This window comes from Panthera leo, chromosome D1 (genome assembly GCF_018350215.1).
Source record: "Panthera leo isolate Ple1 chromosome D1, P.leo_Ple1_pat1.1, whole genome shotgun sequence".
Lineage (NCBI taxonomy): Eukaryota > Metazoa > Chordata > Mammalia > Carnivora > Felidae > Panthera > Panthera leo.
Genome location: NC_056688.1, coordinates 89,911,581 through 89,927,207, shown reverse-complemented (window position 1 = coordinate 89,927,207; position 15,627 = coordinate 89,911,581). Strand labels below are relative to the sequence as shown.

Here is a 15,627-nt window from a genome sequence, read left to right as displayed (position 1 = left end):
AGAGAACTCACCAGGGGCTAAATTTAATGTGTGGCTAAATTAGCTTCTGCAAGCTCCATTTCCCCTCCTGATCCACTTGCTGCTTTATGGTGTCAAGAGCAGCCTTTCCCCAGAGAGCAGCACTGGGACATTCTGCAGCGTGTAGGCCAAAGAAATGTCATGACAGCAACCCACGGTGGTCAGGATTACCAAAGGGAGGTCGAAAAAGGCAGTGTTCGAGGCTTGATCCGCGAGCACCGTTTGAGGGGAAGCAGGGCAGACTATGGAGGCAGTGTGGACCATCGGCGTCCTTGACTGCTTTGGTCCTCCCCGTGGGCCATTTGAATTTGCACGCGGGCAACAGGTCCAGAACCCCGCCCCAGGAGGGATGCCCGGAGACTCCAGCACAGAGTTTTTTTCCATGCGGGTCTCCGTTGTAAACGTGCCTCTGAGCTGCCGCGCGTGAGCCTTCCGTCTTGTGGGGCGCATCGCAGTAATTGAAACCTTACATACCGCAGGACTGCAGCGGCGTCTATAAATACTCACCGCTTTACTGCTGACAAACAAAACGCGGGCTCCCGGCACCGCGGAGGAAGAGGCGGCGGCATGTGACCGAGGGCAGGGGCTGGCTACAACAGGGGAAAAACCCTGTTGCCAAACAGGGAGGTACCCCAGAACCGATTCCTGAAGCACAGTTTGCAAGCACACAGCCTGATCTGACCCGGGGCGCCCGCCCTCGGGAACAGGGGCAGAGGGCGGCGAGGGAGGGTCGCGGCCCCGGGAGCCGGGGCTGCAGAGCGCCCCCCAGCGCGCAGGGGGCAGCCCGCGTGCGCACAGTAGGCGCGCAGGAGAAAGCCTCGCCAAATGGAGGGCGGGCTGGAAAGCCGACGCGGAACCGGGGTGCGGCTGACGCCGACAGCCGCCCGCCCCAGCCGGGTGTCCCGCGGGCTGCGCCCCGGCCCGCCCCAGTCGGCGGAGCCCAGTGGCCCGCGGGACAAAACGGCTGTCCTCCCTCCCACGCCTGCTTCTGCAAAAGGGGGACCGCAGGAAAAGATGGGCTGTTCCTGGGCTCCCAATCGCCCGCGCCCCAGCCGGGGCAGCTCTTTAGATTTGCACCCTGGGGCCGAGGGACAACTAGAGAGGCAAGCAAGCAAACTTTCTTTTTCGATCTCCTGGCCCAGCCTGGGTCCCGCGGTCTGCGGCATCCCCCCGCCCCCAACCCGCGCTAAGCCGCAGACGCTGGGCACCGCTTCCCCCCGCCTCAACTCGGGGGTCGCCCGTTCGGTACTCTACGCCCGCCTGCTGCGTGGGATCCGAGGATCCTTAACCGCACGGGGGTCCCCATCCGGCTGCCCCCAAATGTGACGCTCTCCCCAAGCACCCCCTGCCCGCGCCCCGCAAGCCTGTGACCGGAGTCCACGGCGATTTCGTTCTCAATCCAGAGCGGTTGCTGAGCCGACAACGCCAGCCCCTCCCGGGGACTTCCCCACTCCCCCCCTGGGGGTCCCGGGGCTGAGTCACCTCGAGTCGCACACACCCGCAGCTCCCCTCTGCGCGCCCAGGACAAAGTTTCCGGTGTTCCCGAGAAAGTTTTCTCACCAAAGAGCAACGAGGGACCTGGATGGCTCTCCCGCCGCGCTCTGCCCAGCTCTCCCTCCTCCCTCCCTGCGCGGCGCTGGCATCCGCGGGGTCCCGTCTGGCCTCGGGTCCCCCAGCGCGGGTCCACAAACGCCGCGGCCGCGGAGCTCCCCGAGCCGGGCTGGTGACACGTTTCCCTCCTCTCTCCTCTCAAGGCCGCCTCCTCCCCCTGCTTCGTCTTCTCCTCCTCCTCCTCCTCCTCCTCCTCCTCCTCCTCCTCCTCCTCCTCCTCCTCCTCCCACTTTTCCTGTCCTGTGCTCATCGCTTTAGTTTTTCTCCTGCAGCCCCTACCCCACCTCACCCCACCTCAACCCCTCCCACTCCTCCTCCCCTGCAGCGACTCGCACTCTGCTGGGGAGGAGAGCAAGGGGGAGGGGGCGCCTGCACTTTCATCCAGATCAACAATTTCAGGAAATCCAACTCTTAACTTGAAAAGCGGGGGAGGATGCAACAGGTCAAGGGAGCTCCCACAAGACGACACACTCCCCACCCCCCCCCCAAGAGATCCACCAAGGGATCTCCGCAGCGTCCCCCCACCCTGGGAAACTCTACCAAGAAGCCATGGGGTTGATTCTAAGGTTCACTAGAGTCCCAGAGATTAGGGACTTTTGTTGTTTCAAAGAACAGTCCCCAGGCCGATTCCAGGAACAGTTGTTTTAAGTGCATTAATGAAAATGTAATTCCGGTGAAGTCTCCCTTAGATTTGCAAAACCCTTTTAAAGCTCTCAAATTCTCTTTCCAGCTGAAGGTTTAGTGAGTTGGAGGGTCCCTCAGAGTTTGAAACAAGAGAAAGCCAACCAATCTCAAAATTAAAAACAATGTAAAATTATTTTCAATTTTTTTTTTTTTTTTTTTTTTTTTTGCAGGTGGTAAGAATTTGAGGCAGCTGTTTTCAGGACTCACTGGCTTGTATAATTTCAGCCTATGGTTGAGCAGGAAATACTTTTAAAATGCTGCCCGCTCAAATATCACACTTAGGCTTTGAAACCACAGTGACATTTGCTGAAGAAAAGATGTATGTGTCTTTTTATGTCAAAACTGAGAGAAAAAAAAAATAAGTGTTTATTTTGATCACTGTGTCCTAAAAAAACTTACGTTTGAGGATGGGTTGCTGGCCAGGGTGTGCCCAAGGGAAGGGGTTTGGTGAAGCTCCCTGAGCCCCACTTGTCCAATGATATTAAAGTATTCTCAAACCCCAGGGTGATGAAATCTCATCCCAGAAAGCACACACAAGGAGAGGACCAGGCTCCAGCACGTGCCTCGGAAAGAAACGCTTGAGGGGCAGTGACTTGGGAGACATCTTCAAGGCAGCTGTGCTGAGGTCTTCAGAGCCCAAGCCTAGAGCCAGAAGGTCAAAGTTTGTATCCCACCTCCTCTTGTAACTAGCTGCAGGATATTAGCCAAGTTACCTAGCGGTGCTATGCCTCAGTTTACTCTTATGAAAATGAGGAGGAAAGTAGTGGTGATCACAGGGTTGTTATGAGAACGTAATGAATTCAGATGGAGGAAGAGCTTAGAATCTCTGCCTGGATTCAATAGAACTTAAGCCATTATTATTACTGTATTATCCTGCAGGTCAGGGAAGTGAAAAAGGAGCTATTTCTACAGGGCTACAGGAAGCCCTTCGCTGGGCTCATTCTACATTCGAACTCATTCTACACTCATTCTACATGGCTAACTCCCTTATCTCCTTCAAGTCTTTGTTCAGTGAGGCCCATCCTCTTCTGTCCGCGTGAAATTGTAACTCACTCAGCCCTCCCTCCCAAGCCCCCTCATTAGACTCTACTTTATCTTTTTTCCACTGCGTCTATAACCTGGTAACATATTACAGATTTTACTTTTTTGAGAAAATTTATCTCTCTCCCACCGCCTCCTACTTCTAGGCCATACCATCAGCTCTCCAAGAACATGGAATTATTCCATTCACTGATATTGCCCAAGATCCTAGAACAGTGCCTGGCACACAGTGTGCACCCAGTAAATATCAGATGAGTGAATCCGTGAATGGATTGGGCACTGTGCAATAAGAAAAAAAATGTAATCACTAGGCCTATCCAGGGATAGGGATAAAAGAGGCTCCCTCTGGAAGAAGTATACTCCCTAGTAAAGAGAAGTACCCACAAGGTAGGCAACACCAGCTTGGTGGGGATGCCATGAAAGCGTATTCAAGGACTGGAACGGAGGTTTAAAGAGGTTACAGTCTCTTCTAAGCCTAAGAGTTGCTAATTTTGTAATCTGAATTTTCTCAAAGTGAGAAGTAGCCGACACTGGTGTAAATCAGTCAGAGCTTCTCTCTAATAACGCTTCCTACCACCAATATCTCACACTTGTTACCACCCACATTTTTACCAAAACTTCAACTAAACGCCAATGGAACATTGCCTTTTCTTTCAAAAAAAAAATTTTTTTTTAAGTTTATTTATCTATTTTGAGAGCGAGAGCAAGAGCTAGAGAATCCCATGTGTCAGAATCCGCACTGACAGTGTGGAGCCCGAGGTGGTGCTTGAACTCATGAACTGGGAAACATGACCTGAGTTGAAATCAAGAGTCAGATGCTCAACGGACTGAGCCACCCAGATGCTCCTGCAACATTGCCTTTTCTTAAGAAACAGGATTTTGTTAGGAGAAACCAACACAGAGATCATTCTATGTAAATATTCATTCATGGAGGTGAAAAGTCTAGGTCTTTATAAGACATATCAGGTACACAGCTTGCCATGGCCACAGCCCCTAGAATGGAAGTTGGCCCAATCAAGGTCCCTCCTGAAAAGGCAGGCCTTAGACAACGCCTTTAAGATCAAGGGCAGGTGCCTAACCCAAATGCAGCCAAACTCTGTGACAAACCTCTGTGACAAACTCTGGCCCTGCAATGGTATACTGGACCAATCAGATTCCATTTCAGGAATGAGAACACACACACACACACACACACACACACACACACACACACACACAGCTAGTATCCAGAACAGAAGCTGAGAGGTCATGACTTTATCTAAACTCTGGATTCTGGAAGCTGCAGATTGGCCACCTGTGGACCAGCTAGATATATATTAGATGTAGCATATTTTTTGAACCCCGTAGCGTCAACGTTTTTTAAATTACTTGCCGATATGTAAAAATCAGAATACCTCGTGCAAAAATATGGATTTTCAGCTTGCCTTGGAAAATCAGAAATATGTGGCACTGTTTGTGCCGTAGGCTGGTACAGCCACAATGGGCTACTGCTATAATGCTTCTCCCTGTAGACGGGATATGGGGTGTTCAGTTTGCCACAGTCCCAACCACTCATACTCCCTATTTCTCCTGACCCCAGCCTGCTTCACCCACTTCCCGGCCACCCGTGGCAGCGCAGTGAGGGAAGGGATGCTGGCACCTAGGAGGGGCCAGAGCTGGGGATAAGCAGACACGATGCAATAGAACAGCATAGGTTCAAATCATTTTTCTCCCTAGCAAGAGAACCTTTTCTTTAAAACCTTGCTTGACGTTGCATAGCTTGAACACTACTGAGGTGAAGGAAGCTATGGGATAAATACGGAGGCAAGTGGGCATCAAGCCAGGGAGAAGCAGAGGCCTCCTTGGGCTGCCTTGGGATCAAAACCACCCTCCGGTTCCCACTCTTCCAGAGATGCGTCGTTCTCCTTTTTCTTTGTTTCCGCAACAATGCCTGCTCAACCCATCTTCATAACTCATTTCTACCCCCAGAAGTCTAATCGGGCCAAGTTCAGAAAGGGCAAGGTGACCTGTCTGAAGTTATACACAAGGTAAAGATAGGCTAGGGCAGGGATTCCCTGACTCCACTATACTCCCTCTCGGTGAGGGTAACGGCGTCTGTCTCTGAATAATAATTAAAGTCACTTCAGTTTACAAAATCAGAGTATTTAATGCCTTGAGGATCTATAGTATACAGTGGGTGTAAAATACGTATCTGCTAACTTCAGGCGTTCAAGGTTAGACCTCCTTCCATACTGCTTCAATGTCTCACACAATGTCTTAAAGGCATTCTAATGAAGAAAAACATCGTACCTTTTCATACGTTTTCTCCTCTTCATAGGTGGAAAAACAGAGGCCCCGAAAATCCAAGATCCTTTGCTAATGCCTGGCCACAGAGTTTGTGAGAAGCACAGGTAGGTCCCCCAGGTACGTGCAGTGTTAGAACACACAGGTTTTCAGGTTCTCAGAGCTCCGGTCATAAAATAAGTTAATGTCGTTACTCAGGATACATACCAATCTAGACATAGAACTTGCGTAAGCACGCAGTATACATCCACAGCACTGCACCATCCATGAAGGCAGAGCCATTGAGGGATAAGCTCAGCATCTGATCCAACACCAGGATGTAAAATCAGTGACTTTGGTACAGCAGGAAGACTTAACACACAGATGAAAAAAAGCTTGGCTTCCTTCTGTCTTCTTCTTTTTTTTAATGTTTATTTTTGAGAGAGAGGGAGAGAGCACGAGCAGGGGAGGGGCAGAGAGAGGGACACAGAGGATGGAAAGTGGGCTCTGCGCTGACAGCAGAGAGCCCGACGTGGGGCTCGAACTCACAAACCATGAGATCGTGCCCTGAGCCAAAATCAAGAGTTGGATGCTTAACCACCTGAGCCACTGAGGCGCCCCTGTCCTCTTTTTAACTTCTACAGCACAAACATGGAAGAAACCGAAGTTTGTTTTTTGAAGAACATCGGATGATACAAACAAAAAATTGTTTTTGTCTGCCTCATCCTTTCCTTGGCAAACATGGGGTGTTTCTGGAATGTTGGTTTTGGTCTCTTTTTTGTCTTTTGGTGTGGGGAAGTATCTGGCCTCCACTAAAGGGGCTGGTATTTATTTTGAGACTGTGTTTTAAGAATGACTTAAATGAGCAAATCTTAAAAGTGAAAAGAGCTTAGCAACCCTACATGAATTCTCCCTGGATAATCTGGATTTCAGTGATTCCTTCTCACAGTTCCAAGTCAGTCAGTTAGTTGACAAATACTAAGGGTCACTTACTGGTATCAAGTCCTGGGGATGTCACAGTGAGCAGGACAAAGGCTCTACCATCAAGGGGCAGAAAACAAACAGTCAACATGCAAATGAACACCTAAGGGAGATTATTTCAAGTACTGGTCTGTGCACGAGGAGAATAGGCTATGGGGCACGGGCGTGACTGTGGGGAAGAGAACTGCTTCATCCGGGGTTGGCAGGGATGGCCTTTCAGCCCAGAGCTCCGACACTGAGACTTAAATGATGAAAAGAAGAATCCATAGGAACGAAGAGATGGTCCAAACAGAAGACGTGGCCAATACGGAGACCTTGAGTCAAGAAGAGGCTTGACAAGTAAGAAGGATGAAAAGAAAACCATTGTGGTTAAAGCTTGGCAACAAGGTGGAGAGGGGAACAAAATAAGGTCCAAGAAACAGCTCCGGGTCAGATCTTAAAGGACCTGGTAAGTCAGGGTAAGAGCTTGGCCACAGTTGGAAGTCATCAGAGGGTTTTAGGAATGAAGTAACATGATCCGATTTCTGCTTTAGAAAGATCCCTCTGGCTAACAGGTTGCAGATGAACTAGAAAAAGAGCAAAAGTGAGGGTTGGCAGTCACTCTGAGGAGGTGGCCTCAGTAGACCAAAGAAGAGATGATGATGCTTGGATTCGGTCTGGAACAATTCTATTTGTAAAACATGGAATCGGAGATGATGGAACTTTCTGATGGATTTGCCACATGAGGAAAGCTACATGTCACAGGTGAGGCTTTGACTTTTTTGTTTGAGCAGTGGGATGGACAGCGGTGTCACTACTGAGATGGGAAAGACAGAATGGAGAGTGCATTTAGAAGGAGAATCCCTAGTTCTGTGGCAGCTCTGTTATGTTTGAAATGCCTGAGGGAGAGCCAGGCGGAGATGTCAAATAGACATTTGAATATATGAGATGGCATTGAGGGATGGGTAAATTTGAGACCCATCAGTGTATATAAACAGCATTGAAAACCAAGGGACTATGTGCAATCCCTTGGGGAGTGAGGGTGGATGGAAAGCAGAAGCCAGAAATTATAGAGAGGTCTTATAGAAGAAGAGCAACCAGCAGAGGAAAAAAAAAAAGAAATGAGTTGTTAATGAGATGGGAAAGTCCAAGGGAGTCTGAGACAGAGTCCTAGAGAAGAAAGTGTTCTGGAAGGAAGGCTTGGTCAAGTATGTCCAATGCTGTCAAAAGGTGAAATGAGAACAGAGAATTAACTTTTCTTTGACAAAGACACATTGGTGATCTTGATAAGGGTCCTTTTGAGTGGAGTGGTGTGGGAAGAAATCCCATCAGAGTGGGCTGAAAGGAGATAGAGTTGAAGAGAAGGAGACAGGGAACACTAACAGCTCCTTTGAAGAGTTCTGCCGTGAAGGGAAGCAGAGAAGTGGGGCTGAACCTGGACAGGATGCAGGGTCAAGAGAAACTCTGTTGACTTGATGGTCTGATTACTTTAAAATGGGTGACCCCTGGGGCGCCTGGGTGGCTCAGTCGGTTCAGCATTTGGCTCTTGGTTTTGGCTAAGGTCATGATCTCACAATTGTGAGATTGAGCCCCACGTGGTCATGGTTGGGCCTTGTGTCGCCCCCACCCCCACCTCCACCCTGGGCATGGCGTCTGCTTGAGATTCCCTCTCTCCCTCTTCCTCTGCCCCTCTTTCCCACTCGGCTCTCTCTCTCCCTCAAAATACATAAATAAACTAAAAAAATATATAAATGGGTGATAACTAGTAACCTTACTATATTTTGAAGGCTGATTGGAATTATCCAGTGGAGAGGGAAATTGATTTATGTTCCTACTCACAGCTTGTTGGGACAGGGTAGGAGACATAAATGCTCTTTTGAGCACATTCTCCAAATATGGCACATTTAAACACGTTATTTAAAATCTTATTTTTTCTTCACTGAATGTTCATGTTTGCAAACTGTTTTATGTTTCCTGTGACTATGATGTTGTGCTGATCTGCTTGAAAGGTTTAAACATTTTTAAATGCAATACATTCATGTGTTGAGACTATAATGAAAAGGTGTCTGGGTGAACGCTGTCAAAGTCAGATTTTGACACGCACAGGGAGGGTTCCCATGTCAGGGTTGGTGCATTACACAACTATAGGGGACATCCGTCGCTTGAATTACAGCGTGAATAGTGTCTTCTGAAGTTGTGCAAAATGGCAGACTGGACCTAAAGATTCTTTGGGCCAGCCCCTCCACCAGCCAACTACTGGTGCAAATCTGTCTATCTCCACTGCTGCAGGAATCTGGCTGTGTACATCAACCCACTCACCACTGCCACATCCAAAGATGCTGACATTGTATTGCCCGATTCCCCTCTCAGAAGGCCTTTTGCATCCAGAGGCAACGGAAGAAGTTCGTAGCAGACCGCATACCCCAATTTTTTTGTGTCACAGTGTAAGATCAGCACATGCTCAATCCACCTCTGCACCTTCAGGCCAGACTAAATGGGAAACATTCCAAATAAATACTCAGAGTTGCTCCAAAAAAAGTTGTGGTTTTTTTTTTTTTTCATTTCCCTTAGTCATTGTAATAGGCATTTGGGAATGCCTGCCCAGACCATACCCTCCTTTCTAGGAACCATTGCACACCTCAGATTTTGCAGGATGGGCTAGTGGATCATCCTACAACTTGTGACAGGTGACCGGTCTTGGGAGAGGGCACCTGACCCAAGAGCAGGTGAGGAGCACCAGCCAGATTCTCTTCAAGAATTCAAAGACTAGGGGCGCCTGGGTGGCTCAGTTGGTTGAGCGTCCAACTTCGGCTCAGGTCATGATCTCACAGTTCGTGGGTTCGAGCCCTGCATCGGGCTCTGTGCTGACTGCTTGCTCAGAGCCTGGAGCCTGCTTCAGATTCTGTGTCTCCTTCTCTCTCTGCCCCTCCCCTGCTCATGCTTTGCCTCACTCTGTTTCTCAAAAATAAACAAACGAAATGTCAATGCCCCCCCTACCCCCATTAAAAAAAAAATTCAAAGACTATGTAAGATGGCTGGTCTCCTGGAGCCACGTCTCTCCCAGCATGAGCTGGCTCGGTGTGCTCCTGGCTTCCTGGCGGCACCCACAAAATCATCACTACCCTCTGCCTGTAGGTACTCAGGACTGGCCTCCCTATGGCCTTCACACCCGGTCTCTGTCCATCAACACGAGAAGCCAGGGCTCAAGGTTGCCCTTAATTCTCCAGACTGTCATCACCACATGACTGTTTCCATCCTGACCTGTTTCCCAGCCCTTCCCCACTCCTTAGAACCTTCTGTCGTGTGCTCTGGAGCCCACGGCCCATCATCAGAAAAATCTCCCATAGGGTCTTCAGCTTCTTTTCTGAACATTCCGTTAGCCTTTACGCCCTCGCTTGGTGGTTCTTGAACATTTTGGTCTCAGGAGGCTCTTAGAAATCACTGAGGACCCAAAGAACTTTTGTCTGTGCAGGTTATATCTATCAGTGCATACTGGATTCGAAACTAAACGTTCACATTAACTTAATGATTTTAAAATAACTAAGAAAACCATCAAATATTCTATGAAAAATAACTATTTTTTAAGTCATGGGAAGAATGTCGTTGTTTTACATGTCTGCAAATCTCTTTAACTTCTGGCTTAATAGAAGACAGCTGGACTCTCCTATCCACTTCTGCATTCAATCTGTGGTGTTATCACACATCATGTAGCCTCTGGAAAATTCCATTGTGCACTTGTGAGAGAATGAGAGTGAAAAGGCAAATAATATTGTAGTCTTACTATGAAAATAGGTTTTGACTTGTGGATCCCTGACAGGGCCTCAGAGACTCCCTAGAGTTCCTGAACTTTCCTAAACTACACTTTGAGAATCACTGTTCTTTTTTTTTTTTTTTTAATATTTATTTATTTTTAAGAGAGGGGGCGAGGGGGAGCGGCAGAGAGAGAAGGGAGAGAGGGAAACTGAGGATATGAAGCAGGCTCCAGCTGACAGCTGAAAGCCCTACATAGGCCTTGAACTCACGAACCATGAGATCACGACTTCCACCAACGTTGGACACTTAACCGACTAAACTACCCAGATGCCCTGAGAATCACTGTTCTAATTGAACCCTCTGAGGACCTTCCCTCCCCCGAAATCCTCTCAGATGGTGGTAGGTTCTCTCCAACCCTCCTTCTAACAGTGGACTGTGAAGGAGAGGGCTTGTGTTCTTTGCTCCTTGAGCCGCTTTTGAGATCACACTCCCTTCCTAAAAATCCCCATCGAACCATCGGACTAGTTTACTCACTTCCCCTCCTTGTGGTGGCCATTGCAGATTCCAGGGTTATTCCTCCCCTTTTCTTGATGCTTTAACTCCTGGTTCATGGTCATTGTCTTAGCTACTGCTCTTGTCACAATTCCTGATGATTTCAATATTCGTAGACAAAATCTTTCCAATGTCCTGGCAGCTCAGTTCCTTGACCTCTGCTCCAATGACCTCATTCTACACTCTACCATGGCCACTCACTCTCATGGTCAGCCTTGACTTTGTCATTTCCTATTGCTACCCTCTCCCACTCTCTAACTTCCCAGTTCACCCCTCCAGTACCCGGACTCCCATGATTCTGCAACTCCCTGAAATTTATTACCTTTCGTGGCCTGTCACCCATCACTTCCCTCCTCACCCAGATTAAATTCCATTATTATATTAACTTTCTTGCATGCATCCTAGACTCACTTCACTGTATTTGCTTTGCTAGGTCAAGGTTGCTCAGTCCAATTCTCTTCCTACTTGGTGCTTGCATCACTTTGAACGTGGCTGGAAAAACACACAAAACCACACTGCCTGACTTCACTTTAAATTCACACTCACCATCCTCCTGGGTTCTAATGTCTCTCAGCACTCACACTAGATGTCTTTAGTCACTGTCCCACTCTCTCCAACATTCCCAAATTTTTTCACATAGCCTCACTCGCATCTGAGAACCTTTTTTCCTTCTTTCAGCAAGAACACGGAAACAAAATTTCCAGAATACTGTGGACTGAATGTTTGCATCCCCCAAATTCATATGTTGAACCCCTAGTCCTCAGTGTGATGGCATTTGGAGTTGGGTCCTTTGGGAGATGATTAGGGTTAGATAAGGTCATGAGGATAGGGCACTCAGCACCCTTATAAAAAGAGAAAGAGGGCACCTGTGTGGCTCAATTGGTTAAATGTCTGATTCTTTTTTTTTTTTTTAATTTTTTTTTTTCAACGTTTTTTTTATTTTATTTTTGGGACAGAGAGAGACAGAGCATGAACGGGGGAGGGGCAGAGAGAGAGGGAGACACAGAATCGGAAGCAGGCTCCAGGCTCCAAGCCATCAGCCCAGAGCCTGACGCGGGGCTCGAACTCACGGACCGTGAGATCGTGACCTGGCTGAAGTCGGACGCTTAACCGACTGCGCCACCCAGGCGCCCCAAATGTCTGATTCTTAACTTTGACTCAAGTCATGATCTCACAGTCATGAGATTGAACCCCGAGTCAGGCTCTGTGCTCAGTGCGGAGCCTGCTTGGGATTTTCTCTCTTTCTCTCTCTCTTTGCCCATCCCCTGCTCATTCTCTCTAAATCTCTTTCACACTCTCTCGCTCAAAATAAATAAACATTTTTAAAATAAACAAGTAATACATGAATGAAAAGAGAAAGAAACACAAGACTGTTCATCTCTCTCTGTCTCTCTCTTTGTCTCTCTTTGTCTCTCAGCCAAGGGAAGGTCATGTGAGCACACAGCAAGAAGAGGGCATCTGCAAGCCGTGAAGAGGGTCCTCACCAAGAACTAAATCTGCCAGTACCTTGATCTTGGACACCTCAGCCTCCACACCTGTGAGAAAATGATGTCCATTGTTAAGGTTCCCAGCCTGGGGTACTTGCTCTAGCAGCCCCCAAGCCAAGACATGCATGCTGCCACTGCCAAACCAATCCACTTGCCAGGATTCGCAGCCCTATTCTGCCTCCCTCCTATTGCTGGAGTTGAATCTGAGGCTAAACCCTCCACTGTGCACCAGACCCCGTCCCCCACATTCCTCATCTTTTCGTGGGGTGTGTGGGACGTCCCTCCACTCCCACCATCTTTGTTTACATAGAGCAAAACACCTTGAGCTTTCCATATTCACTGTCCCTACTATTCCTTCTCTTGTTCTTTCTTTGACTCTCTCCAATCAGGCTTTCATCCTCTCCATTCTGATGAAACCACTGTCAAGGTTATCGGTGATCTCCATGTCACATAAGAATTCGACAAACACTTGTTGAAGGAATGGATGAATGAGTCCTCAGATCATGAGGACCTCAAGGTAGATCCTCAGATCATGAGGACCTCACAATAGAAGAGTTGCATATGCACATACAGACACACACACACACACACACACACACACACACACACACAGGTAGAGAGAGGTTGGGAAGGGCTGGTGAGAAGACTCTTCTTGGCCCCAGGTCCCATGAAACCCAGCTTGTACTTGTTTTTGTGAAAGGCTCTGACCCCTTCATTTGAGATAGTACAGGGCACGGGTAAGGCTGTCCTTTGCAACACATGTCTGGATCAGGACAGTCATCCTAGTACAGGCACAACCTTGTAGACAAGGAATAGTTCCTTCGGGAAAGAAGCCCCCACTTTGGTTTAGACTGAGTGGTACTGTTTGGGGGCAATTCCTTAATCCATTGGAATCCCAGTTGCAGACACAACTTGGTTTTCAGGGATTTTGTAAGGTTTAAGTGAGATTTATGAGAGTTATGTGAAATATGTGTATAGTGCTTGCCACACTCTTGTACGATATGTTCATTCGCTAAAGAAAAGTAATGAAATACTGCATTCAACATAAAAGATCTTTGTGTGTTTCTTGTCCATAATGTTTGTTTCCCTAGATAAATAATCCCGATTCCTTTATGGGAAAGCCCAATATTATCTTTGACTCCCAATTTGGTTCACATATGTCTTAGCCTTTCTTTACACTCAAATGTTTATTATATTACTACAACACAACATACCGTTGTATTAAAAAATGCTCTTGAATGTAAGGGAGACTTCATCTAGTGGTCCAAGAACATGGAAGCAAAATGGTAACCTTAAAACATGACATTCATATCCTCCCCATGTCGAAAACAGATAAAAAAAAAAATAAAGAGCATAACTACATTAACATAACGACCCTAAGACAGTAGTCTGCATTGGATATATCCAAAGACAAATGGAATAAGCAAGAATGGGTTTATGCTTATTCATTCCTGTCTGTGAGCGAGGGGAGGGCAGGAGAGGGAGGGGAAGCTATGGGAAGAGGAGAAAGAAGGAGGCAGGGAGAGAAAGAGAAAGAGTCCTGGCCAGGATAGTTCATCTAGGCTATGGTCAAGAGGCCTCATGAAAAACCCCTTGAGGCAATCTAGGCCACTTTCCTTAGAGTCAGAACCCAGCACACAACCCTATCCATGAGTTTGGTGTTCTGGGTACCATGGTATATTCACAAGGCACATCCCATGCAAAGTAAGCGTTTTGGGATTGACTCCTACTAATAAGATTCTCTAGAGACTAATGTATAAACTAAGATACGAGTTAATCTATAACCAGCAATATTGGTTTCTAGGAGTCAACCTAGGATCACATTGATAAATGATCTCTTTAGGTGAAAGACTCAGCATTAGTAGGAAATTTATTCATTTTCCATTTTAATGTAAATATTCCTTTGCAAGATGGAATCCCCGTTATACCCTAAGCGTTGCACCTGCTTTTCTCTTCCCTCCCTTCTTCCTTCTTCCTCTTCCTCTTTCCCCTCCTCCTCCTTCTTCCTTTCTCCTTCTCCTCCCCCTCCCCCTCTCCTTCTACCTCCTCCTCCTTCTCCTCCTCCCCCTCCTTCTTCTTTTTCTTCTTATTTTTCTTCTTCTTCTTCTTCTTCTCCTTCTTCTTCTTCTTCTTCTTCTTCTTCTTCTTCTTCTCTCTCTCTCTCTCTCCCTCTCACACACACACACACACACACACACACAGGAAAACACAAATGCGGAATCAACACTAACGACAATTACAATCGACATTAATATTAACTGCAGACGTATGTTCCGCTGATACAGTGCCAGGTGCTTTGAAGGCAGTTTCTCACTCCTCAGACAACACATGACATGAGTACTATTATTATTATTGCCATTTTACAGATGAGGAAATCAAGGCTCACACGAATGGTTTAGTCCTTTCTCAAGGTCACACACTTGTCAGGAGTAAAAATAACTACAAGGTTTTATTTCCCATTGTAAGCGCTTCCCTCCTCTCTTGGTCAACTTGACCTCCCAACTGGTGGAGAGGAAGTTGCATAGCTGTTTGGGGAAGATAAATATTCTCATCCAAACCACCAACTGCAGAGAGGTTTTCTGCTGGACATAGGAAATAAGGAGAACTCCGCAGTAGCAAAAGCGGATGGAGCAAAGATGCCCCGTCCCCCAGGACAACGGTTCCTCGCAGTGCTTGAGGGTCTCCTTCCGTCAAAGAGAGCCAAGCCGGCAAGTGGATGGCCGCCCTTCACAAAGAACTCTCTGTTCATTCTCTAGCATTAAATGGGCCAGTTCTGGTCTGACAGGAGCACAGACCGGCCCATGAGATCTCACGGATGGGCATTTCTTAGACTGTTCTCTGAGGAAAGGCAATACTACAAGAGGTAGCTATTGCTGCAGGAGAAAGGCTCCTTAGCCAAATCATCTCGGGAAGTACTACATACGAGAGCATAATACGCATCAGTGTATTGAGAAAGTGCAGGCGGTCTGCAGGAAAGAAATTCAATAATTTCATTCCTTTTTCATTTCCTATCAACAGTTTGAGGATATGGCGTTCCACGGAACCTAACTGGGGAAATTTTGTCCTAGACGGAAGGATTGCACGCCAGTCAAATTTGCTTTGAAAGGGGCCCAGGACTAAATAAGATCAAGGGGAGATCTTAATTGAGTCTACTCAGTAGACTCTGCTTTCTGATTTTTAATTTCTTGGATGACTAATCTACTGATAGTATTCCTAAATTTACAGGGGGAAAATATCCCTGCTTCACTTTCCACCGCAG

At 47.4% G+C, this 15,627-nt stretch overlaps 1 protein-coding gene across 2 annotated transcripts in view; it reads right to left on the bottom strand.

Moving 5' to 3' along the window:
* Positions 1-1,777, bottom strand: part of PRR5L (proline rich 5 like) — a 74,158-nt gene extending 72,381 nt beyond the window's left edge. Inside the window, exon 1 of one of the 2 annotated variants that reach the window (XM_042906728.1) lies at positions 1,579-1,777. The gene's annotated coding sequence lies outside the window, so the exon portion shown is untranslated. Of the gene's footprint in view, positions 1-1,500; positions 1,550-1,578 lie in introns of those variants that run through there. The other variant, XM_042906731.1, reaches the window with a different exon arrangement.
* Between the last annotated feature and the right edge of the window lie 13,850 nt (positions 1,778-15,627).